The sequence below is a fragment of the Argopecten irradians genome, chromosome 11 (genome assembly GCF_041381155.1).
Source record: "Argopecten irradians isolate NY chromosome 11, Ai_NY, whole genome shotgun sequence".
NCBI classification, from domain to species: domain Eukaryota; kingdom Metazoa; phylum Mollusca; class Bivalvia; order Pectinida; family Pectinidae; genus Argopecten; species Argopecten irradians.
The window spans coordinates 1,525,859-1,553,364 of NC_091144.1; the positions used below are offsets into that span (position 1 = coordinate 1,525,859).

The 27,506-nt window shown below is 36.0% G+C and overlaps 1 protein-coding gene across 2 annotated transcripts in view; it reads right to left on the bottom strand.

Moving 5' to 3' along the window:
• The window catches only part of LOC138334267 (5-hydroxytryptamine receptor 4-like), a 37,333-nt gene extending 17,836 nt beyond the window's left edge, over positions 1–19,497 (bottom strand). Inside the window, exon 1 of one of the 2 annotated variants that reach the window (XM_069282903.1) lies at positions 19,304–19,497. The gene's annotated coding sequence lies outside the window, so the exon portion shown is untranslated. Of the gene's footprint in view, positions 1–9,475; positions 9,666–19,303 lie in introns of those variants that run through there. The other variant, XM_069282902.1, reaches the window with a different exon arrangement.
• Positions 19,498–27,506: the final 8,009 nt, after the last annotated feature.

A 27,506-nucleotide genomic window follows, 5' to 3' on the forward strand; every position in this document is an offset into this window, starting at 1 on the left:
ACCCCCATAAACATAGCCTAAGCATACCCCCATAAACATAGCCTAAGCATACCCCCATAAACATAGCCTAAGCATACCCCCATAAACATAGCCTAAGCATACCCCCATAAACATAGCCTAAGTTTACCCTCATAAACATAGCCTAAGCATACCCCCATAAACATAGCCTAAGTTTACCCTCATCAACATAGCCTAAGCATACCTCATAAACATAGCCTAAGCATACCCTCATAAACATAGCCTAAGCATACCCCCATAAACATAGCCTAAGCATACCCCCATAAACATAGCCTCAGTTTACCCCGATAAATATAGCCTAAGTTTACCCCCATAAACATAGCCTAAGTTTTACCCCCATAAACATAGCCTAAGTTTACCCTCATAAACATAGCCTAAGCATACCCCCATAAACATAGCCTAAGTTTACCCACATCAACATAGCCTAAGCATACCCCCATAAACATAGCCTAAGTTTACCCTCATCAACATAGCCTAAGCGTACCCCAATAAACATAGCCTAAGTTTACCCTCATAAATATAGCCTAAGCATACCCCCATAAACATAGCCTAAGCATACCCTCATAAACATAACCTAAGCATACCCCCATAAACATAGCCTAAGCATACCCCCATAAACATAACCTAAGCATACCCCCATAAACATAGCCTAAGTTTACCCTCATAAACATAGCCTCAGTTTACCCTCATAAACATAGCCTAAGTTTACCCTAATAAACATAGCCTAAGCATACCCCCATAAACATAGCCTAAGTTTACCCACATCAACATAGCCTAAGCATACCCCCATAAACATAGCCTAAGTTTACCCTCATAAACATAGCCTCAGTTTACCCTCATAAACAAAGCCTAAGTTTACCCTAATAAACATAGCCTAAGCATACCCCCATAAACATAGCCTAAGCGTACCCCCATAAACATAGCCTAAGCATACCCCCATAAATATAGCCTAAGTTTACCCTCATCAACATAGCCTAGCATACTCTCATAACATAGCCTAAGCATACCCTCATAAACATAGCCTAAGCATACCCCCATAAACATAGCCTAAGCATACCCCCATAAAAATATAGCCTAAGTTTACCCTCATAAACATAGCCTTAGTTTACCCCCATAAACATAGCCTAAGTTTACCCTCATCAACATAGCCTAAGACCTTATGGACCTTCGTTTAGGTCGATATGGTGTTATATTGCACGAATAGAAAAGTCCTTAAATTGTATATTAGATATGTCGTTTCTTCAACAAATGGCAAAATCTATCTCTAATGTTTCATATTAATTATAAGAAAAGTATTGGTCAAAGAACGGCACCCTGTAGAATGCAGCGTTTGCGCAAGGACGTTCACAAAGGAATACTGACCAGAGTCAATATGCTTGAACATGTTTTAGTTAATGAAAATGGTTGAAAATCAGAGCATATCTAATATATGTAATTATTGCCCTATTTTCTCGCTATTTTCGTCTTCTAATTAACACCAAGGGGGGTAGCTGATTGATTCCCAGAAATGTCATTTCCGATAACAAATTTAACAAAAATTGATACTTGAACATTTTAGTGCTGCCTAGTTTTAATTCTGCTAAATTTAACTTTAAAATTCACACCTTTGTTACGAGTGAAGTCATCGAATCAAACTGATAATTAAATACAGTCGAGTTTGGTTTATGATGACTCTCCCGCATTTATAACAGACAACACCCTGATACCGCACCATCGATATCCATCATGTTGTTGTTTAAGAGCTTCTGATGGATTACTAGGGTTTATGATATGGGAATGAATTGTGATATTTAAACTGGAGCATTGTTTTATATGAAAGTAAGTGATTTTGTCTTCGCATAAACTCTCACAGTCTAAGTATAAAATAGTCGCAATATACATCTTGACTACAGTGAACTTCTCGTTAGTTCGATCGGTGTTGTGTAATCGTAACCGAGTTCGATTTGTATTGGAGTGATACTATCTATTACACTATTACAACACAAAGGTAGTAGAACAGTGAGTGATTAGCAATCACACTCATGCTGTAAGCTTGTGAAACAATTGATTGTAAAGTAAGAATAACGACGCACAATGTAGTTAAATATCGCTACAGTGTTTCCAAAATATCTGCCACCAAGCAACAACATAAACCAAAAAGAGAACAAACGTGTGACGTCTTGCGGGAAGTTGTCCGTTCTAAATGTCCTAAGCGACAACACGGGAAAGAATAACCGGCGCATTAGCAGGTAAAGGTTAATTAATTAAATAGCAAATAGAAATGACATTATGAACAATTATGTTAAGCATAATTGCTTTGAATGAAATACGAGCAATATGTCTCTTTACTAAAACGGGAGATATTCTGAAAAAACCCGATTTTGACGTCTTTCACTACGCTAGATTTTTTTTTTATAATTCACATATATTAGATTCCGTTCCCAAATGTGATTTCACATTTAAAACATTGCTTTTCTTATCAACACTTGCTTGATTTAATACCTGTCCATTACCATTTAACTATCATAAATTCATATACATTGAATTGGTCGTAAAAATACGCCCAGGTATAGGTTAAACTGCTGTTAGCAAAGAAAGCATGTTTCCACAGGTAGAATTTAAATTTGTGAACCACCACGATCTGTCAAATGACTCTGTTAGCAAAGAAAGCATGTTAACACAGGTAGATTTTAAATTTGTGAACCACGACGGTCTGTCAAAATCACTCTGTTAGCAAAGAAAGCATGTTTCCACAGGTAGAATTTAAATTTGTGAACCACCACGGTCTGTCAAAATCACTCTGTTTGCAAAGAAAGCATGTTTCCGCAGGTAGAATTTAAATTTGTGAACCACCACGGTCTGTCAAAATCACTCTGTTTGCAAAGAAAGCATGTTTCCACAGGTAGAATTTAAATTTGTGAACCACGACGGCCTGTCAAAATCACTCTGTTAGCAAAGAAAGCATGTTAACACAGGTAGAATTTAAATTTGTGAACCACCACGGTCTGTCAAAATCACTCTGTTAGCAAAGAAAGCATGTTTCCGCAGGTAGAATTTAAATTTGTGAACCACCACGGTCTGTCAAAATGACTCTGACAGCTAGTTTTATTACGTGTTTTGTCATATAAAATGAATATAATATAATTGTGATGGTTACATTTATGCAAATAATTGGTATATATGTGTGTTACTGAAGTCTAGATTTTTAAGTAAACGACAAACAAAAATATGAATGCTGTTGAGATGTGATAAGATTAATAGTGATATCATACTTCTATTGCTCATCAATCGCACAGAATCACTGCCATAGACATTCAGCGGCTACTCTTACGACCCTCGGAAACCAGTGTCTAAACTCCACTATGCTCCGTTGATATCCTGGGTCACAAGACAGCGAAATAGGCGTTTTATGTTTAAAATATCAACCGCTCCACTATGCTCCGTTGATATCCTGGGTCACAAGTACTTCACACATTTATTTTTTTTTTACAAATATAATGAATGATTATTATTAAAAATTTTACCTATGTTAGGACAGCCTTTTATTCTTGATTTCTTTCTTCAATTATATTTTTCCCATTGGGAATTCATTACATTATTTATCAATGAAAACAACATGCACTTTTGCCTTCTGATTGATATAGAGGAACGACATCTGTTACAGCAGTATAACAGCGAGGCAGTCAGGCACGTCCAATCAATCGGCGTACATCCTAGTTTTACAAGGCAAAAGGACTCGATATATATGCCTTTGTTAAGTCGAATTCGGTCAAACCAGTGCTCCTACATGTACTTCAGATTGCCAAGCAACATATGTAACCGGTCACATTGTACTGAAAACGGGCTAACCAGTCGTCCCACTCCCGTTGTGCTGAGCGCTGAGCAGGAGCAGACCCCACTTTTAAAGACTTCGGTGTGTCTCGGCCGTGGGACATAACCCAGAGCCTTTCTCACAGCGTCGAGCGCTCAACAAAAAGACCAAAAGTGAGGTGGTGTCGAGGGAGACATTTCGGCCCCGCGGGATAAAGTGTTTTATGTTTTTACTGTCATTACCTGAAAGTGTAGATATCCGTGCGGTTTCAACATATGTGCACATCGCAATAACAGTGCGTGACTAAGCATCGCAATAACAGTGCGTGATTTAGCGTCTACGAGACCAAGACGGATGGATGCGACGAGCCAGCCTCGACGAGCCATGCCATATAAACACGGGAGTGACTCGGATTCAATTAAGCAAGGTCAAGGCCACGGACACACGTTTTCGGGCTAGGACAGATTGTGCAGTGACAGTTTGAAGTTTTTCATGCATAGTATATTGACCTACGCCTTAATGTTTAATATATGTTAAAGCGATGTTGTTTGTTGTTTTATTCCTATATTTGTCAAGTGTAACATATGACATTGTGACAGTACCAATATCTTTTACGAAAAAACTGACGTTTAGTAGACATTTATCACGACTGACTAGTGTATCGTTTTGGGATGGTTTTGATACGAGTTTCGAGTGCTATTTTGTGCGAATATATGAGGTTTGTTTCTTCTGTGTTCGATATTTCTATGTAATGACCAGTGTTTGTTTACATGAACATAATTTCAGAGTTCCAGCTCGGGGAGGAGGAAGTGACGTACTATGTACCATGGAGAACTCGACAAGTAATCACAACTCCTAGGAGTTTGTCAAAGAGGTCAAATGTAAGTGTTGGTGCAGAGAATACTAGTTCTCAGAATTTTTCGACCAGTAAATATACACTGTAGTGATGGATTTGTCACTCATTATACAGATAATAGGTAGTTAACGGTAGTTAGGGAACAGAGCCCAAGGCGCTCAGCAGTGTTGAAACCACCTAACCGCTATGGAGACTGGCAAATAGGCACGTGGTTGAGGAGGATTGGGTTTTATGTTAAATATGTATATAATTCATGCATTTTTTTTTTACTTTCCGTAGTTTGCTACAATGTATTATATTATATAGCTGCTGATATGGTATAATGTCTTTATTTCAGGCTGGGATCAGATGATGTTAAATTTCTCAGTCTGTAAGGATAAATGTGCTTATTTTAGATACATGTCGGGACGACATTCTTAACAAAGGGGAGTATGTCGTAGGGTCAAATATATGTATATATTGTCATGTGTTCCGTTAATGTGGATCACTGTTTACAGTGAGTGTGATCTGTTTACCCGTGTGTCTTTTTATAGTACGTGTCCATGTGCGTCCAGTAGTTATATAATGCTATGTCTTTTTGTATCTATAGGAGATTTCAAAAAAGATAGCGTGAGGTCACAGAGATTTTACATCCGGGTGCTCAAAGGTACAAACACAGTATGGCGACTAATAAAAACAATAACAGATACGTACATCCCTGCTACACAATCGATACTGTGGCAAAAGTATACACTTTCATACTTGCAAATTCTGATTTTAAGATGGTTTCTTATCGTTTCAGAGGTTACAGACATTTATGTTTTTATATTTACAATGTTTATTTCTAAATATATTTCTGTAGATTTAGTGTTGAAGCCGGCTTGGGAAGCGGTGCCGGGCCGTCACACGTACCCGTTTTTTGTTCACACGTTGACGTTATCTAAATCCATGTTTTGAAAAAGTTATGAATAGAAAATTGATTTTTTTTGTTTCATGTTTCTGTTATACATGAAAAAGCTGTTCACAACACTATTTAATATAACGAAATGTGGACCATATCTGGCCAGACCACGGCCGCTCGTGCATAGCTTCGTTGGTAGATCATCTCAGGCCACAGCCCATACTTGGGGAAATTAATAATATTAATACGTATGTAATTACCAACACATATCTCAATAAGTACTTGTGTTTTTCGTTCTTTACCGTGTATATCTTGTTTTAAAGGAATGCTATAAACCACTGTGTTACACGTACATGCAGATCTACATGTGTTCGTACACGTACAATGTATGGCTGCCGATATATCTCGAAAAATAAAATTGTGAAATCGCTCAGTTTTCATGCTGTAGAGTTTATTGTTTAATTTTCAGTCGCTTTCATTCCATGGGCTGCTATATGAAGTCTTAAATTGAAGTGATATTACTTTTAAATATTTTGAATACGTGTTAGATTGACATTTTTTTTTTATATCTATACATTATTGTTACATATTTATTAATTATTTATTTACACTTTTTGAAATGAAAATAAAGCAAAATTTCTCGGATTGCCGTACAATTTATTACAATAAAATGTAAACAAACATCGCAAACGGCGGTGTTCCCATATATTAATGTGTAAAGCTATACGGAGTTGTACCTTTGAGCGCCCGGATGTACCTTCGTGTGACGTCATCGCCATCTTTTCTGAAATCTCCTACAATATGTTCCTCCAGTTGTGTCCAAGTATGTCAGGTAAAGCATGAGAGTTGACACGTGCGAAAGGGGCGTGTTTGCGTGTGTATTTAAATGTTGTGTAAGAGGGGAGCGGCGCATTAGTAAGGGAGACGACGGATGAGATCTACGGGTTTTACGTCGGACGATATGTAGACAGACATCAAACGAGACATTTATCCGACTACATGTCACAATGATGGTCAAAGGTATGTTCTTCATAATAAAGATGATATGATGAACGCGGATAGTTAAGTAAGTGTACGTACGCGGTCTAAATAATTGCTATTTTAACTGATCATATTGTAAAATATATCTCTACAAAGGCTTTTGTATTCACAGGTGTTCAATCTTTGACCCAGTAATCTGTGTGGCGACGCTCCTGGGAAATAAACAGATAGAACGAAGTAGAAAGTTTTACGGTTTCATTTCCCTATCACATAGGAATACAAAATATGACAAGTTTCAATGGGTGACTCGGTTCAGGTATACGTTAACGTAACTGACCATCGAACCAATAAGATGAGCGTTATGTAAAATGACGTATGCGATGTTATCAGCGAGTATCTAACATTGGTTGAACGTCTTGATATTGTATATGTAGGCACGTGTAATCGGGATGTACTGGTATATCTATAGTAGGTAAGCATGCTCTCTGACGCTATATCTAATATCAACACATAGCATGCACCGATTACCCCTTATAAACACCACGTGCAGTCTAATCGAGCATAACATATATTTTACACGTCGCTGCATTACGTAATCGTACACAGAATAACCTTCAACTAAATCATGTTAAATAAATGTACCGTAAGGTGGATTTCATTTACTACGTTTACGTACCTAAAGCAAGAACTGATATTAGCTGTCTTCAAAGATAACCCTGTGTACATTGGTTTTATTATAGATTTTTAAAAAAGTTTTTTAAAAATATAGAAAAAGGACCTTGCACATAAATTTCCATTTGGATGACGGCATAAAACGTTAGAATCGCACGCAGATGATCATGCAAAGTGTAAGATTTACAAAAAAAAGTGTTTTATGGGGGGCGAACATAATTTATAGTTAAAGTAATTAGGTATTCATCACTTAAGTTATACGATATACAGGTTTCCCTAGAGTGGGTAAAATTTAAGCCATTCTACACCTTTGGAATGCTAGCGTGGTTCCAGATGACGATATCTGTCAGTATGCGCTTAATGGAGGAGGCCTTATCACAGAAGATGAATTCTAGCTGTATCGCACTACTGTACAAATACAGCTATGTTCACACTGTATATCATTCACTGGTCGACAGATATATATAATAACATAGACTTTGCTTATAAGAGTATTATGTGAAAAATATGTATGTAAGCCTTAAACGAAACAGTGTTAAAAATAAATCTTCATTTAAATGTTGGTGTTCAGTGGATAAAAGCAATAACATTCAGCGTCTCGGTACAAGGAGCCCGTCTAGCAACAGTGATTAAATCAATTATCACCTGGCTTCAAGAACAGTTATATTGTATCTTTACATAAGTTTCGTAGTTGTGTTTATATAAACCGATTACCTCCCTCGTGCAAAACACGTGGGTTTGTATCCGTTCCAACCACAAGGCACTAAACTACAGGTCAAGTTTAATTGCTCGCTGTATAGTTATTACATACTGTATAGTAAGGGTTTTATGCAGAGGATTACATTTTTTTCTATACTTGCGGTCAAATTAATTTATGCAAATTTAAATACCTGCTAATAAAATAGAATGAAAGACCAGAAATACAACACGTATGAGCGTGAGTAAATCTACCCGCACAATAACAGTATATTTTCTCAAAAACAGTTATCAGAAGTTTCCCCTGTATAACTTCTCATGAACTAAAGCCATCTAAAGTTTCCCCTGTATAACTTCTCACCACCAACTAAAATCATCTAAAGTTTCCCCTGTTTAACTTCCCCCACCAAGTCAAGGCATCTAAAGTTTCCCCTGTATAACTTCCCACCACCAACTAAAATCATCTAAAGTTTCCCCTGTATAACTTCCCATCACCAACTAAAATCATCTAAAGTTTCCCCTGTTTAACTTCCCACCACCCACTAAAATCATCTAAAGTTTACCCTGTATAACTTCCCCCACCAAGTAAAGCCATCTAAAGTTTCCCCTGTATAACTTCCAACCACCAACTAAAATCATCTAAAGTTTCCCCTGTTTAACTTCCCCCACCAAGTCAAGGCATCTAAAGTTTCCCCTGTATAACTTCCCACCACCAACTAAAATCATCTAAAGTTTCCCCTGTATAACTTCCCACCACCAAGTAAAGCCATCTAAAGTTTCCCCTGTATAACTTCCCACCACCAACTAAAATCATCTAAAGTTTCCCCTGTATAACTTCCCATCACCAACTAAAATCATCTAAAGTTTCCCCTGTTTAACTTCCCACCACCCACTAAAATCATCTAAAGTTTACCCTGTATAACTTCCCCCACCAAGTAAAGCCATCTGAAGTTTCCCCTGTATAACTTCCAACCACCAACTAAAATCATCTAAAGTTTACCCTGTATAACTTCCCCCACCAAGTAAAATCATCTAAAGTTTAGCCTGTATAACTTCCCACCACCAACCAAAATCATCTAAAGTTTAGCCTGTATAACTTCCCCCACCAAGTCAAGGCATCTAAAGTTTCTCCTGTACAATCATCAACAAGACATTACCCCATGTGAAACGCCCCTGCGTATACTACTCTCTCCGTTTCTGTGTCCGTCCAGATTACCTTTCCCTAGCTGCTATTGATTTACTACAAAATTGTACAACTCACCTCTACAAACCTAGTGTTACAAAAATGACCCAACTGTCCGTCTTCCTTTGGTCAATGCTTCCCTGCTACCAATGAAAACAATAACATAGCTAGGTACGGGGGATATTGCACATCTTGCGCCTTTTCGACAACCGTTAGGTTTAACTACTGAAAATCACTTTATATACTTCAAGAAAGTGCTTTAGATGTGATTAAGAAATAGTTTCACTGACAACATCAAGAAAATAATCTGCGATCTATTAGCACCGAGAAGTCAAAACATGATTATGACAGATTGTAATTTATATATATATATATATACACACAGCTAAGTATACTTACTGTCTGAGGAGGAGACTAAATCCGTATAGTACTTACACTACTATCACAACTCGCCAATACACTAAGATAACTAACTGTGCTCGGTGTAGTCCACCTGGTCCCAGATGGTCGGCCGTCTGATTAAGTTACAGAGTGTTCAGTGTCAGGAAGCGTATCAATTGGCAGAATTGGGCCGTGTGATGGTCACTTAATAGATTAATTCAAGCAGCACGCGGTAAAATTTGGGAGAGGTCTTTTAAACAGAAACATGAACAAAAGACGGAAACATTAATTAAATATAGAAATAAGTATCAAAACAGGGAAAGCTGCATAAACCACATGGAAGTATGTCAATCATATCAATCAACTATTTAATTGGATAGTTTTAAAAAAGAAGTTCCCATAAGAGGCTAATTCCAAAGAAACGAAATGAATTGGAAAAAGCAAATGTTAATGTGTAATAATTTTCAGAATACAAGTTCAATAAGTCAAAGATACTAATTAAACAGGATAAGCTAAGAATACTTTGTATCCTACATTTTATTTATATATTATTGCTTACTAGTGACGTATGCCACCAGTCTGTACAGTGTAGGGGATTATAATAGAGCCTTGGCGGATCAGCCATTATAACACATATTGATAAACAAGTATTGTTATATCTTCATCATACCAAGTACAGAACGTAATCTGTTCACGAAACTAGCTACTTATTTAAAATGAATGAACTCGATAAAATCATTAATGCCAACATGTAATCCGGTTTTAGTAAAGCAACTTTCAGCTTATTGTTTTAAATATTGCAGGACATCCATGCATGTATTATCTAAAATATAGATGTATTGTTTAATCAGTACAATGTATATTAACAATCTGACACATTCCCTTATTATTTGACATATATTGGTCACTGCTCGAGGCATGGATAGCTTGTAAACGGTCGTCTGTGAAATTTTCAAGTTTAAATGGAAATTGTTCTGGCTTTTGTAGACAAAGTATACAGAACCAGACATAGACTACTAAAACGGGCCTAAAATCAAACATAAAAACACATCGTTGAAACAAATGTTGGTGTACCAGACAGTCCGATTAAAAAGTCTATAGACAAATATATGTAACAAAAAAAGCATTGCTGAAACGTGATCGTAGTGCTAATGTAGGTATAATGGACGAAGTCGTGTATCCTTCAGACTAACCCTATACTTTATAAACATAAGTAGCAATGTTATATTGTCTCCTGGTTGGTTGGAATAATGTATATAGCCTACATAGATGTCATCGAATATTTATTATGTTTTGACATGAATGGTTTAGAAGGAATCATGGAGTTATTTCTATTCTAATGATTTAATATTTTTGTAAATAGTGGTAACGCATACATTGTATGTAATTCTACATAACCGAACCATACACTTTTACATCTAAAGCAAAAAGAGGAAACAGACCTTGAGCGATACACAAAATCTGTGATTGTGTGAGATTACATTAATAAGTATAAGCATTCTTAGTCTGACAGAAGAGTATCAGAATACTAGCACAATGGTTATCAAGCGTTCAAGATAAGCATATCGCAGTTGCAAATTATCCTAATCTAATATGGCTTGTAGGCGGTGATCGTACATTCATAAGTGTGCGTTTTGGATATATTTCGAGATCGATCCAACAGAATATGCATGATATACCGTCATTATTTAGGATCATATTTATCATAAGTTGTGTACAATACATTTAATAAATTCAGAAACAGTACAGCTGATAGATTATTATCTCCGATTTAAACTTTGGTTGCTTAATAGTATTTATACTTCTCACTTTGTTCTAAATTGACCTGTCTGTAAGTCCATATACATAGAGGATTTTTCTTGTTTCGCGACAATAAAAACAGTTATATTACTCCACCCCACTCGACGAAAGAAAACTTTTATCTATCAAGAAACATGGTAAATATTTCTATTTACTACATGTGTACGTCTCTATCATAGGTCTAAACTAGGCCTACTGATCTCCGTATTTCAATCGGTCGCCATTTTTCCGCTTACTAATTTAGTTTTTACATGGGGAACACACTTCGAGGACAAATAACCTAAGATACAAGAAATATTATATTTGGTTTGATGTTTCAAAAAGGTATCCCCGCAAAAAGGATTTATTTTGTAAATATTGTGTTTTGATTGGTCAATAATGAGTGAAATTCTCATAAGAGATATTTTTCTCGAGTTATAAATATGACAAATATTGTCACCAAAAACTTTATATTCCACTCTGAAAATGTATTAAATATTAGTCTTGGTCTACAGATGTGCATTTTCTTTTCCGTTCGAACAAACTGGCAGACTTTTAGCTATCCTCCCGTACGTTACAAAAAGCAGTGTGTTTAATGAAAAAAAAAGTAAAATAATGTAAGGAAATCTACATTTTCCATTATACGTACAGGTCGTTATACCAATATTTATAATGGGTCTGATCTCATACCATTTTCATAGAGATGATCGACACCTGATAATGTTTGAAGGAATTCAATCTACTTTATAATATATGTAGATTATACTATCAATTAAGAGTCTTGTAATTCCCGAACAGCTTGATTGTGTCATCTAGTCCCGATTATTTCCCTTCTGCGTATTTCCCCACACATTTACTTTCTTCAATCCGTCGTTTAAATTACTCATTCAAATCCCATTAACAGCGATAGACCGTAGTTCCTCGTGTCAAAGACCGCAATTGAAATGGTAGAAAGCTGTAAAGTACAACTTAAAAGTACAACGATGGTATATCTCATTAGTGATAAGTATTACTGGCCAGAAAATGGGAAACTTAGGTCGGTCACACGGAATTCAGTTAGAAGGTGAGAAGTTCACAAATTCTGTAGCGTTTAAGAAATTGCACTGCGAAAACTTTGTAAATCTAAAGCATATATAAAAATGATCGATTTTGCATAAAGTCTCTCCCCAAAACCCACTGGTAGTTGTTTATCAATCAAAATATTGCTATGATCCGATAATATTCCAAATAAATCATAACAAATCGGAATCTATTCAGATATAATAATTCAATTAAGACAAATCCACAACATGTCGCATTTGTATTAAATTTGAATAGTTAAAATCATACGACTATCATGTGAGTGTTGTTTGAGAGGTTCACCTAACATTACATCAGGAATGCATTCCGTCAAGTTCACATAGCATACCATCGATATCATGACCGTCTGACCCTGGGAATAGACGTACATCAGATCGTCCAATCTAACCATGCGTCCACATCCCCCGGCCAGGTACGACCATCGCTCAATAAACTAATATCCTACACAATTACCACAAGTGCTGGTAACTGTAGTACATCAATACCCGACCCCATTATAACGGCATGTATTGCTGACCGCCGGTTCAACGAGTAAGCTTAGCCTTGTAAAGGACCTAACTTTGAAATCCAAGAGATATTGTGACCCCGACATGAGGAATCCTATATATAAAGCAATCAATATATAAATTTCCGAAAAAGGTAATCACTGCTATGGTACATCTAAGTATTGGCATGTTCGGCAAAAACAGTAAAAAAAATACAGAATCTGCAAGATTTCAAAGTACACGTGAAACTAACACACTTCATGCATGCTACACAATACATACATGGGAGGCCGCCCTTGTATGACCCTGGCTGGACATTAATTTAATCAAACAAGCAAACGAACAAACTTGAACCCAGGACTTAGGGCCTAGTGTTACACGTCAGGTGGGTTATTTTGACAAAAATTCTTCCTTTTGAATTACAAAGGAATTACGACGACATTGACAAAAGAAACTATAGCAATAAATAGTAAATGTTAATTTGTTAAACCATGTTGTATTAACATGTTCCTATGTATTAACAATACGTGGGAGTATTACATTGAAAAGTCGTTATTGTTATTTGGCACAGCTCATAACATATTTATAAAAAGGGCCACTCATCACTGCTATAAGAACATGGAATTGTTCACATTGAGATAACGTAATCGATTTGGCATTGCTTCAGACCGTATCAAACACAACACTTTTATATAACCAAATGAACACTTGAAGCAGTTGTGTGGCGAACAATAGAAGTGCTTTGATTTTTTAAAATTATTGCACTTTTTCTTTAAAAGCATTGAGAAATTGACACAAAAAGTAATTAATCATTTGCGAGAATTAGATGACTAAAGCGAATGTCAATCAGATATACTAAAACTTTTTTAAAAAATACTGTTAAATAATATTTTTATATACTTTTCATACCAGAAAACTGTTTTGGCTTTTGATTCCAAAAGGACAATGGACGGAAATTATTCCGTTAACCATTTTTCTACAGAAATAGTTTGGATATGTTTCAAGACATTTTTTCTGCATGATGTAACTAACCTAACACGCTATAATTATGTTATTAATTTATTTCAATTATCATTAATTTCAGCGTACAAATTTACCATTGGTGATAACCTTCTACTAACTATATTTTACAGATGATCCACTCCCTTGTCACCCCCTCACCTTTCTGTTGAGCGCTCGCCCCTGTGAGGAAGGATCTTGGTTCTGACCCCTGCCCGTGACACATTAAAGTGTATAAAAGGGATAGTTTATGCTTATAACACAGTCGCCCAAAACACACACCCGCATTTTATACACGCAACACACCGCATACATGAGAAGCCGTCCTTACATGGCCCTGACTGTTAATAGGACGTTAATAAATGAAACAAACAAAAAACAGATTCTACAGAGCATAAACGATACTCATCATTTGAACAATAATTGGTGTTAACTCGTGTATTCATATGTCTAATTAACATACAATAATATAAATCAATTTGTCCGGGGTGTAGCATCTTTAAAACATCAATTTGACAAAATATTTAGTATCAGCACAAAGTCCAATTGTAAAAGACAGTCCAATTTGTTTTTAGAGTTCGGGAAAAAATTTCAAATTCTGCACATATCCGGAGTGTTATTAAACCTAATGTGTTTTTGTTTTGGCTGACGCTGTGATGACAATTAACTGGAGGCACGCCAATGTTATGACACATAGCCATCAACACCGACACCTGTTCACATATCTCAATACATTATTCAATGACAGAAGGTCAGGCCAGATAAACCTTCCCACATTGTTTCTGTATCTAAATATGCTTCCTATTCTCATACAGAATGTATTTTATTTAGTCCATAGTTTATATACCAATCTCGTTTCTAATTGGTATGACTGTTCTAATTTCACGAATTTTCTAATTTCACCAAACTCTGAGGATAATACGAAAACAGATGTTCTTTATAATGTATCCCCTGAAGGAGACATTTATTTATTGAAGCTCACTATAAATTTAGTCCTGATTCTGGCACCAGTACAATGCTGCCAGCGTTAAAAACATCTTAGATGGCTTAGTAGCATTCCGTGCACGTCGATAACCACAGGCGATTGTTAGCACTGTGCATCGAGACAGTGTCTATCTGTTATAGAGGTGTAGACGGTACTACCACCAACCCATATCAGGAATCGCTCCGTAGAGGAATTCTCAGGTTTTACAAACATAATGTGTAGTTTTGTTCTAAATTGTTATCAGACAATAATTATATATCATTCCATTTACCAAATGCTACTACCTGGAATACCTTGCAATATCATGTTGAATGCAAGTTCATGAATAATTTTGTGCTGCAAAACATTTTACATGAAGCAAGGGGAAGTAATACACTTTGTGAATTTGGACCTATCTTACATTGTAGATCGTTTCAAAGATTATGTTTGATTTATTATGGTCATTAGTATACATTAAGATTCATATATATTTTTCTGTGCCATTCATTTACCACTAAACATCCGCAGATGTTTTAGGAACCTTAGAAAAAGGTGTGTAGTGTGTATGAAGTGCGTGGTGCGTGTTTTGGGAGACAGCGGTATATTCATGTTATGTCTTCTTGCGGATCTCTCTAGTCTGGCTACTCCCGGCACGCTCAGCGCTAAGCAGTAGCAGAATCTACCAGGACTGATATAGGGAGTAGAGGCACGAGGCCACTGGGTAGTGACCGAAATCTACGTTTGTAGAGTACCTAAACAGCATCAGGTCTGAATTAGCTATGATTAAGGTTGAACACTTATCAAGTATATGCAGACGATACTTATATGCCGATGATACTCCACATTAAAGTGTACATAATCTAATAATTCAATCATTGTATCGTGTTTTTACTGATATTAACAGAATGTTAATTAAGGACCTATAGTGTCGGAATTCCTGAAGATCAGCCGCAATACTTCTTCAGACATACAAATACAGTCGACTAAACCCAGGGACCACTTCCTTACAGTTTCTCTCCGTCTACCATCTCATGTTTCTTATCGTATACAAGGTCATACTGACTTCGAGATATGGCCAAGAAAAATATCACACACGTTTTTGAAATCGAATCTGTAGCCCACCTGTTTTTAACAATTCATTTGGCTATTACAATGTTTGCCTCAAAAATACATTGACATTAACAATGGTAGTAGTCAGATAAGTATAATAATATACAACACATCGTTAAAATATATGATATTTAGTAATGTATTATTTATAATTAATGAGGAGATAACCACACAGTAAACAAGTCACAAATAATGTCCATATAGGAAACTAAAAAGGAGGATCAGGACATACATAATAGAATATCGACCGACCCAGAAACTCTAAATTTGGAATGAGAACAATTACATAGGACTTTGTGTGTAACTGGATTCCAATGTTTTTATACATGCGCCAAAAACATATAATGTATCAAAGCATCTTAACTGCAATCAAAACCATCATGTGATTGATAGCATGGCTCCTGTCATTCATATACATTTGTAAATGGAGTATTAGAATATGTGAAAGCTATTGTGATTATATATTGATACTAGAAAGGTGACTGCTCGAGGACAACTATATATTGGTAACACACGATAGCTAGAATAATCACGCATTATGCACCGAAATACTTTAGTTAAAGGGCATGTTTTGCAGTAATATAACTTTATGCTTAGGTATTTTGTCGGAAACAGGTGCCACCATATTTTACCATAAAAAGGCTGAACTACATAACAACGCATGTCAAACATAATTCGAAGTTCATGTTTAAATATACATATACCAAAGGCATTCTAATTATACTTCATCTCTGTCAAACGCTAGTCAAAACAATACCAGAACGGAGAATCTATGGAATGTTCGGTAATAGACACAGTTTGTTTGTTTGTTTAATTAACGTCCTATTAACAGCTATGACGGCCTCCCATGTATGCGGTGTGTTGCGTGTATGTTGTGCGAGGTGAGGGATTTTGGAGACAGCAGTTTATTCATGTTGTGTCTTCTTGTACAGTGGGACTGTTGCCTTTTTATAGTGCTGTGTGGCCAAGACACCAAGCAACAGAACACCCTCCTTCGATGGGTGCCAAGGGAGGCATTATGAAAGATAAAGTCAGGAAGAAGAGAAAAGATAAGATCCTAAATTTTGTCGCCTTTTACGATCATGCAATAGGGGCAACAGGTACAATTCTAACGCCCTACCTGCTTGGCTTATATATTTATACGGCAAATGAGTCATACGACGGGATTTTACGGAATCAACGTACACAATCCATAAGTCTAGTTAGGTTTAGATTTAATACCGAGTTCACTATCTATCTGTGGAATGTCCAGTAATAGAAGCCATACATATGTGTTATTCTTTTACATCCCAAATATCGGAGGGAGGGCGAGATCTACTGAGGCATAGTGAAGAAAATCATCTGTGTAGTGAACAGTCACACGTTTTAACAGTTATATAGTCTGGAAGCAAAACCGGTTACTATACTTTACTTACTCATTACATATTTTTTTTTCATCACTCAATTACCGAACAATATAGATTAATATTATACATTAGATTAACATTTCTTTAAAGATGATCCACCGCCGACAGAGCATAAATGACATTCATAATTAGAACAATAATTGGTGTTTAATCATGTATATATAAAAATGTATGTCAAATTAACACAAAAAATAATATATAAAATAATTTATTTTGCCTTTGGTGCATACGCAATCAGTATAGGATATAGTGCCACAGATTTTTTTCGGGATGCAAATAAATATTTTTTATATTTTTAACTTGAAGTAGAAATAGAAGCTCAATTAATGGTGTAAATTAAGTAACTTTTGTAACAGATGAAAAAAAACTAAATCGTCTGATTCTGTTTTTGATAGTGAAAATATACCAATTGTTAGCGGTGGAGCACCTTTAAAGTTTCTTCATGATCTTGTCATTTCTGCATTTTCCTCTCAAAAAAGTAACAAGAAACAAAACTGTCTTAAGATATTGACTGAGTCTGACTGAGTCTACGACTTAAGATTCTGGAGCCTGATGTCACCAAAGACTCGTTATCAGATATGAACAAATAAACTGTGTGTAGGTAAGCACAGGTTCGGGAAAGAAAGGTGATTAAGGTGTTGCTAAATATTTGAGAGAGAAAAAACTATTAAAATTTGTTTAAAGTAACCTAGTTGTAACTTGTTACATTGTTATCAATCAGATACGGTAGTCCATTGTTAAAAACATTATATACTACAGAAGTGCAAAATTAATGAAGACCTTCACAGGGACAATAAGTACCTGTCTATAGCAGCCACTACGGGGATAATAAGTACCTGTTCAAAGCGGCCACCACGTTGACAACAAGTACCTGTCCAAAGCAGTCACCACGAGGATAATAAGTACCTGTCCATACCGACTACTACGGATACAATAAGTACATGCCCATTGCGGCCACCATGGGGACAATAAGTACCTGCCAAAGCGGTCATCACGGGGAACAATAAGTGCTTATCTACAGCGACTATTACGCGAAGACTGTCATTAGTTAGTTTGTACGAAGTAACATTTTACGACCCATCATAAATTACCGTTCTAACGTATTTTGATCAAGCTTCAAGAAACATAATGACATTTATACAAACACCACAAAGCTATTCAATAAAGATCTTTTGAATACCAACCTTGATAGTTTACAAGTCACTAAATTGACTTTTCGCAATTATCAAATAGGTCAAACAATAAAAATAGTCAAATGATTTATATTTTGCCTGACCATTAAAATCATTTTGAGTCGATACTGTTTTGAAATCCAATCTTGCTAAAATATCTGAAAAAGTTTGAATGAAAATATTTATATCGTTATGAGTATATTAGGTTCCTATTAAATATCGATACCTCAGAGAATAATTAATTACATATCATAACGCAGACTAAGATCGATCATAACAAAATTGGATGTTCCTTCTTTTGCTGAAGAAATACATTATTTATTCATTTGGTACAAGATATTTAAAAGGAATTAAAGTACATTGCATATGAAACCATTTCACCGCGCAAATTGTCTACATAGTTATTCTGTATTTCCCCGTGGTCATTTAGTATTGAAAATAGAAGATGTATAATTCATAGATATTTAACTCATCCAGGCAGTTTTTTTAATTGAAATACACACTAATTGTCTTTGGGAGAAGTTTGTGTAATTCGTATGGTGATCATCAGGGAAATTCACTGAGAATGACCACCAGGAAAGATCACTCAAACTTTTATCAAATTGTAACAGTTCGTACCGAATTATTTGAGAACTATACACAAAAAATCTAGATGATGTGTAAAACGATATCACCCATTTCATGATGGCATTGGTGAAGAATTGACAGAGGATTACTTAGGACTGATGGTAGATCGCTGATAAAGTATACATATGTAGTTTGCTTCACATTACGTGGCAGGCTGAACAGGTGGAAAGTCGAATATCTTTAATGAAAAATAAATTGAGTATACTGAACATAGACATACTTACCCTAATGTTTAGTTGTTGTATTAATTCCTGATTGCTATGCACACCAGTTATAGTATTCCACAATAGGGACGGAGATATTTATTCTAGTCCCTCCCTATATATAGCACAGCTGAGCGGCGTATTACTCTACCAACTCTAACCACTGTAAAACGCACTACTTTCTGTCAACATCAACTCACCAGTAATGGAAATAAACACCGAAATAGTTTTACAATACTTTGACATATTGTAACACACGCAATGACATGCGAAATACTTCACTTCATCGTGTACTTCAGGTGAAGCGAAGACAATTTGCTTTCAAGAAAATAGAAACGAAAATATAATAACATCCAATGGTATTGAAATTGCTTTTCTCGTTCAGTATTGTCGTGTTTTCTGTTTCGCTATTGGAATGTAAAAAGCGACAGCGTTCCAGGACAAGGGTTGGTGCAATTAGAGTTAAATTATCGCCACATGTTTCTGAGCGTCCGACACACAACCAATGTATCCCCGCTAAGCTAGCTGGAATTTGTATTCCGTTCAGGGTACGTGCACGTCAGAATTATTTCATTTGATTCCAGGGTCCGTAAAAACAGAAACGCTTTTGAAATATTAAACGTTTGTAGCAGATTCCATAATTCCTTTATAACTAAATGGAGCTTACATTGTTCTATCCGATCGTTTACTCTAACCTTAGATCCAATGTAGTATAAAGAACAATCATAGTGTATTTCCAGTTTAAGCTGTAGTCCTTCTATAATGAGGAACGTGATCACAATTTCAATTCTACGATTTCAAAGAATGAAATGTAAGTTTTCCATGTCGATGTAGAATTAGAATTCAGATCTGAAATACACATCACACATGTATATAAATCTAACCTTGAAACGACTACTCCATCCTAAACCGTGTATATAGTCACCACACCTGTAACTACAGGTAGATCAGTCCTGGTCCACGTTAGCGTGCCTTTGGTCAATCCTTCCTCTATATCGATTCACTCCCCATCCATTAGTAATAACACCTAGTGAATGTATTTATCCCGCAGTTCATTTAGCCCGAAATCCCGCCAGTAGTTTGATATCCTGCGGATTTATAACTTGCAGCGAAACGAACCCTTCCAGACACTCATGTAATGGTGAAAGGTTTTATCGTTGTCCTTCACCAAACAACCGATACTTAGACAAAGCAAAAATAGTTTAATATATATGCCTATTCTAATTTCAAACAATCGATATAATTCAATTAACAATTATGCCTTTAAATTTTGATTTCGTCTTTGTTTTATTCTATGATTAAGCTGAATATGTTATATAAGTCTCGGATGCGTTCATGTGGCAATTCCTTAAAAATATTGCTCCAAAACAACACAAATTAAAGTAACGGTATAATTTGGTATCCGCAAAGTGAAAACTAAAACCAGGTTTTCATGAATCACTTTATAACCTAACCGTGCATATATATATATATAATGGTAGATACTAGTATTCCGTGTCTAGGACCGCCACGAGTACACTCAACAATGACAACACAAAATACCTTACCTAAATTAAAGGCGTTGTATCCTTTTACCAATGAGTACACTTGGAGCCTTATATCAAATTTCACCTCATGCAGAGGTCTTGAAATATATATAGAATATATTTCCTTCTACACTCCATTTAGACTATGTTGTGGAACAATATTTACAAGAGGTCGGTCCCTTTCCGACACATACTCCTTGAAATATGTTTAGCACCGTAAAGAGATTAAACGAGACAAAACGCTATTATAAAGGTGATTCTGTTTTTTACAGAACCATCTCATATAGCTGTGTTGGGCGATAAATGTGGATTTTTCTGATCTGAGCGGCAGAGTTTATTTCCAGCACCCAATACTTGCTGTATATTGAGATGGTATCGTTGCCTACTACAAAACACTTTTGACTGATAAGGCAAGTTTTTGCTGTCTAACGTCCACATCCATACCTTATCGTCAATATAGACACATATTTCCCGCCGATTTATTGTTCCCACAGACTCTGATATATCAGACATGTGATACGCCTTTATTGACCAGACTCTTTGGTGGTTGTGTACAGCGGAACCTTTTCATAATGAACGCTCGGATTGATTTCAATCTCAAATTTCTACGTCAAAACTTCGTACTCTTACATATGTATGTTAAACAAATACATGTTACATCCTTCAATGTAAATGTTCAATGACATTATGAACGAGACATATAATGTATTTGTTTTACAGTGCTACTTTGCTTTCAATTATTCGATTTGTTTGTTTGTTTGTTTGATTTATTAACGTCCTATTAACAGCTATGGTCATGTATAGTGGAACTATTGCTCTTTTTATAGTGCTATATCACACTGAAGCATGCCGCCGAAGACACCAAGCAACACACCCCACCCGGTCACAGTATACTGACAACGGGCGATCCAGTCGCCCCACTCCCTGTTTGCTGAGCGCTAAGCAGGAGCAGAAACTGCCACTTTTATATACTTTTGTGTATCTCGGCCAGGCGACAGAACTCAGAGCCTTCCTCAAGGGGGCGAACGCTCAACTCAAGACAAAAAGTGAGGCGGTACCAAGGGAGGCATTAGGAAGGATAAAGTCAGTTAGGAAGAAGAGAAAAGATAAGATCCTAAATTAAGTTGCCTTTTACGATCATGCAATTGGGGACGCAGGTACAATTCTAATGTTCTACCTGAAGGGTTACCAGATGTTAATTACTACATGAAACATTTGATGTAGTATACCAGTGATGTAAAGGATTGCAATGGCCGACACACATGTATTACCGCTAGGTCGTCACATCAATGAACCGACTATGAATCCTCGTGGGTAAGTTACGCAGTCCTGACTGTAGATCGTTGGTTTTTTGGATATTCAGATTTCTTTTCACCTGACACATTCGTATTTTTGTTTGACTTAAAACAATACAAGTAAATTAAAATTTAAAAAAATATGAAATCCTGAATCTAGTTGGTGATTTCGCAAATTCTATCACTAATTAATAAAATAAAAGCATGATATAAAGTGATGGACTCCATTCACTTGGATCGACTATGCTATAACTCATTAAATGACATTAAATACAAAATTAATGAACGATCAATCCAAACTGAACGTGACTGAATAGCGTTAAAACACGCATTTCTGACGGCCTGTCACAAGTATTTAATTCATCCACTCTCCCTGCTTGTTTGGGTGGACTCACGGAATTCTTTATTACACCAGTCACCGACTGTTTATAAAACATTTGATACAAAATTTATATAACCCAAGTACTTATTGATATTTAGAACGTTTCCTTTGATTTATGTGTTCATTGTGCGTGCATGATACTGGCTGGCTTCCATGATACAGTTAACAGTTTAATTGCCGTTGTGGTGATCGTGATTATAATTTCAGTGTATACCTTATTACCGTTGTTGTTGGTTTCGTCGATGGTGATGATGATGGTCGTAACCTCCCGTCAACAACAGGTGTCCTTAACAGACGCATCAAGGTTGAGGTTGAAGAGATATAGAATAAAAACACAGAAATACCCGGCATATGATCCACGTGTCATTCTTGTTTTTACACATCATCCAAATAATTAAAACAAAATAAGAAAAAAATTCATCTCAATTTTATACCACACCTCTCAAATTCCAAGATGGCTGCCTGTCGGCTATCTTGTTGACTGATTGGTCCAAGATTTCAGTATGCACAACAAAGGTCCTAGGGAAACCTACATATGCAATTTAAGAATGATCCTTCAGCATTTTCTGAGAAAAGTTATTTTATTATTAATTAACGTCCTATGAAGAGCCAGAGTCATGTAAAGATGACCTTCAATGTATGCGGTATGTAGCGAGTTATGTAGTTTGCTGATTTTCTGAAAAAATAACGGTAATATACATCAAATATGTGTTATCGTTTGAACATATTAATTAAGTATCGTCATTCATTCTAAAGACAATACGACTCGTATGACGATTTTGATAATTGTACTTTTAATGTAGCAATTGAACAGGAGATACACCACCGACCGTATGTAGACGCCACCAGCCATGCTGACTAGCGTTATCGTATAGACAGTGAGGTCCGTGGAGGATCTAACAAATCACACTAAGTGTCCTCTACACAATGGAGCCTTACGGCAGGTCTGAAAACTAAAGTGTGTTCAGACGAACCGACAAATCTGTCCTCGGACCAACTACATCTAGAATAGTGTCCTTATGATAGTCCATACATCAGTCCGTGTATTACTATAACTGTCTAATCTTCTGTTTGTTATAGTTCATCAAATGTCCATTTCCATCTTGATATTCCATTATGTTATAGACTATAATGATCCACTATAGACTCGCTTGTTTTAACGGTTTATCTTGGTTATTTTACAACCAAACAACTTGTTTAATAGTGTGTTTGAATACATTAAGGTTCTATAGATAGCCAGGCTGATTTGATTTTAGTGACTGACAATACATTGAGGTCCTATAGACATGACAATACATTAAGGTCCTATAGATATCCAGGCTGATTTTAGTGATTGACAATACATTAAGGTCCTATAGACATCCAGGCTGATTTTAGTGATTGACAATAAGGTCCTATAGACATCCAGGCTGATTTTAGTGATTGACAATACATTAAGGTCCTATAGACATCCAGGCTGATTTTAGTGATTGACAATACATTAAGGTCCTATAGACATCCAGGCTGATTTAAGTTAATGCCAATACATTAAGGCCCTATAGACATCCAGGCTGATTTTAGTGATTGACAATAAGGTCATATTGTTCCTATAGACATCCAGGCTGATTTTAGTGATTGCCAATACATTAAGGTCCTATAGACATCCAGGCTGATTTTAGTGATTGACAATACATTAAGGTCCTATAGACATCCAGGCTGATTTTAGTGATTGACAATACATTAAGGTCCTATAGACATCCAGGCTGATTTTAGTGATTGACAATACATTAAGGTCCTATAGACATCCAGGCTGATTTTAGTGATTGACAATACATTAAGGTCCTATAGACATCCAGGCTGATTTTAGTGATTGACAATACATTAAGGTCCTATAGATATCCAGGCTGATTTTAGTGATTGACAATACATTAAGGTCCTATAGATATCCAGTCTGATTTTAGTGATTGCCAATACATTAAGGTCCTATATACATCCAGACTGATTTTAGTGATTGCCAATACATTAAGGTCCTATAAACATCCAGGCTGATTTTAGTGATTGACAATAAGGTCCTATAGACATCCAGGCTGATTTTAGTGATTGACAAGATGCTATAAAAAGACACTATGATCGCGGCTTGCGTGTTTGATGAATTAACGTCCTAGCTAGGGTTATGTAAGGACGGCCTCCCATGTATCTGTCTGTACTTTGTGGGATTATGGGAGACTGGTATATCCATGTTATATCTTGTATATTGGAACTGTTGCGCATTTTATAGTGTTATACCACTAAAGCATGCCACCGAAGACACCAAGCAACACGTTAAAAACGATTGTTTAACTGACTATATAATCAATATAAGCACTGGTATGGAGATGTCAATTTTATTTTCTGCTCATCTATATGTGGATATCTATTCATTCATTGTGCATGCCTGATAGATATATAAATGCATGCGTTGCGGACGATTTATGAGTGTTCAAATTCATATGATTCTATAACAAATTTTATTTTTCAAACGTAGACATGATTTTGGGTGTTTTTAATAGCATCAGAATTATATATTATTCCCCAGGCAAACTAATATTTGAACTTTCAAATTCTTTAACATTATTTTCTAACGACTCATCCCTTGATCTTTAGTTGAAACATTTTCGGAGCATTTCGCACCGAATGCAGACTACATCCAAAAACTGCAGCCAAAATAATACAAACAATTTCCGCCTGTACAAATCTGTTTGGAAGTTGTTCTTTTGGAACTTCCAGGAACGAATGATCATATCAACCAAGCCAACCTAAGTGAATTTCCCAGAAATCATCTCAGAAGGATTACAATTTAAAATCCGTTTATCTCCACGGATAAAAAAGTCTTTGGAATGACATAATCAATAGACTATTGTTAGCGTGAAGAGATCGCTGGAATCTCGTACATGCAGTGTCTGGCAACAGGTTTAGGGCCGCGATTTAGATAGTTAGAACGTTCAGTTACGGCAACGTTCAGCATACGAAATGGACATTTGACACTTAATGTGTCTGTGTAAAACATCCACGATTCCAGATTTTTAGTTACCATAGAAAAATGACAAAATAACCATTGCAGGAAATTTGACTGTTTGAGACGCCTATTCTGATATTTCAGAAAAGAACTCAAGCAACTACTAAATTGGTTGAATATTTAATTCTAAATTGCATTTCTCAAACTGCCAAGGATTTTTGTTATGCATTGGCCGTTAACGATTTGCGCTGTAATAATGGAAGTTAAACGTGTTTTAAGCTGAAATTTCAGTATAACGGATGGCCTGATATTTTAGAAATTCCGTGCTTTCAGGGGATAATCCACTAGCGGTATTTTGAAATTGCGAAGGTTGATGGTTCTCAATTCCGTGATGTATGATTTATATCGTGCATATTTTACCAAACCTCATGTTGGTTAACCGATGTTTTATAGTATGACTGACACTATCACAAAGGGAACGCTATATTTGAGAATCACCAAAAATATCGATGTTGGGCCGTAAAATACAATTGCATGCTACTTACAAATTTTATCTTGATCCACATACAATGTCTGTTTATATTTATAAATGAAATTGTAGAGTTCCCGAATGTTTAATATTAGACTTATATCCAGCAAGTTACATTTATCAATTTGAATAAAGAAAAAATGAAGATATCATTTAACACAATCATTAACTTTTAGTTGTTACGAGGAAATGTTATGTATTCTCAGATGTACTGAGGCCGAGAGGAATATCACCTTTCAAACTAATTTGTTGTATAAAATACTTATATTAAGACTATCATTGCAAGCAATTTTGAAGCTAAACACATTTTATTTCTAGTACCTTGGTTCCATACCAGGTCTACGACATCCAACGATTCAAACTCACCGACATGTTTCTCACAGTGTCAATGTATTCATAGCTTTTTTATAATTCATAAATGATTAATTCTACTGCAAGTTACTTGATCTATTTGATATAAACATCAAGCTCACTAGTTTAGGAAAAATCACAATAGTGACAAATGATAACGGAAAACGACAATAGAGCGCAAACTTCCATCTTTAACGTAATGCGATTGTCATACGCACCTTTGGCCATGGTTTTAAATGACACTATTGAGTATTCGTTTAGAGCATTGATTTGGATGACATTATATATTATTAATTGCTCCTGTCTATCAAATGTACAATCGATATCGGAAATCTATTTTCTCAATTTATGTAGCGTTTAAGCTGACGTGAAGTGTATCCAATTGTGCGACGGATTTAACTACTAAGAGGCTTACACAATATGCTTTTGCTGGGGATTATATAGGGTCCAAAGGAAATCGTCTGGCAAGGAGGTAGGATAGTTCACCTCGAGGTCGCAAATCACGTGATTAACCGAGTTTTAGAAATCGGATTCCATCTCGTGTACATCCTCGTTTTACTGTACTACCAAGAATTGTATCTTGTTTTGGTCGATTTCATGGTATGATGAATTGAGTTCCTCTTGAAACAAATTGAATGAAATGCCTGTTAAGCAGTTCATGTTGAATTTATTTCGTGAGGAAGCGACAAGCTTCAGTGATATATCGCTATAAAATGGACAATACTTGCACTTCAGGTAGAGCGTCAGAATTGAACCTGCTGCCCCTATTGCATGATTGTAGAAAATGACTAAATTTAGTATTTTATCTTTCCTCTTTTTCCTAATGTCTCCCTTGACGCCGCCTTACTCTTGGCCTTCTGTTGTAGCGAAGTCAAATTAGTGCGGAACACATAAAACCTCAAAAAAAGATGTCCCGCTATTTTTTGACACTTTAAAAATTGACCACTCAAAAATGCCGGTCAATTTTTCAGTTTTACATTAGATTTCTGCTATTTGGAGCGTTTTCCTAGATCACATTACGTTTATAAAACCACTAGACTATAGTTAATACGAGGGTTTCGAGATCACAAAAAAGACGTGGGTAATGTACAATTTGCCGCCGGTTAGTCCCACCTTCCGACGATTATGACATCACGAAACACGTCAAATGATGACGTCATAATCACC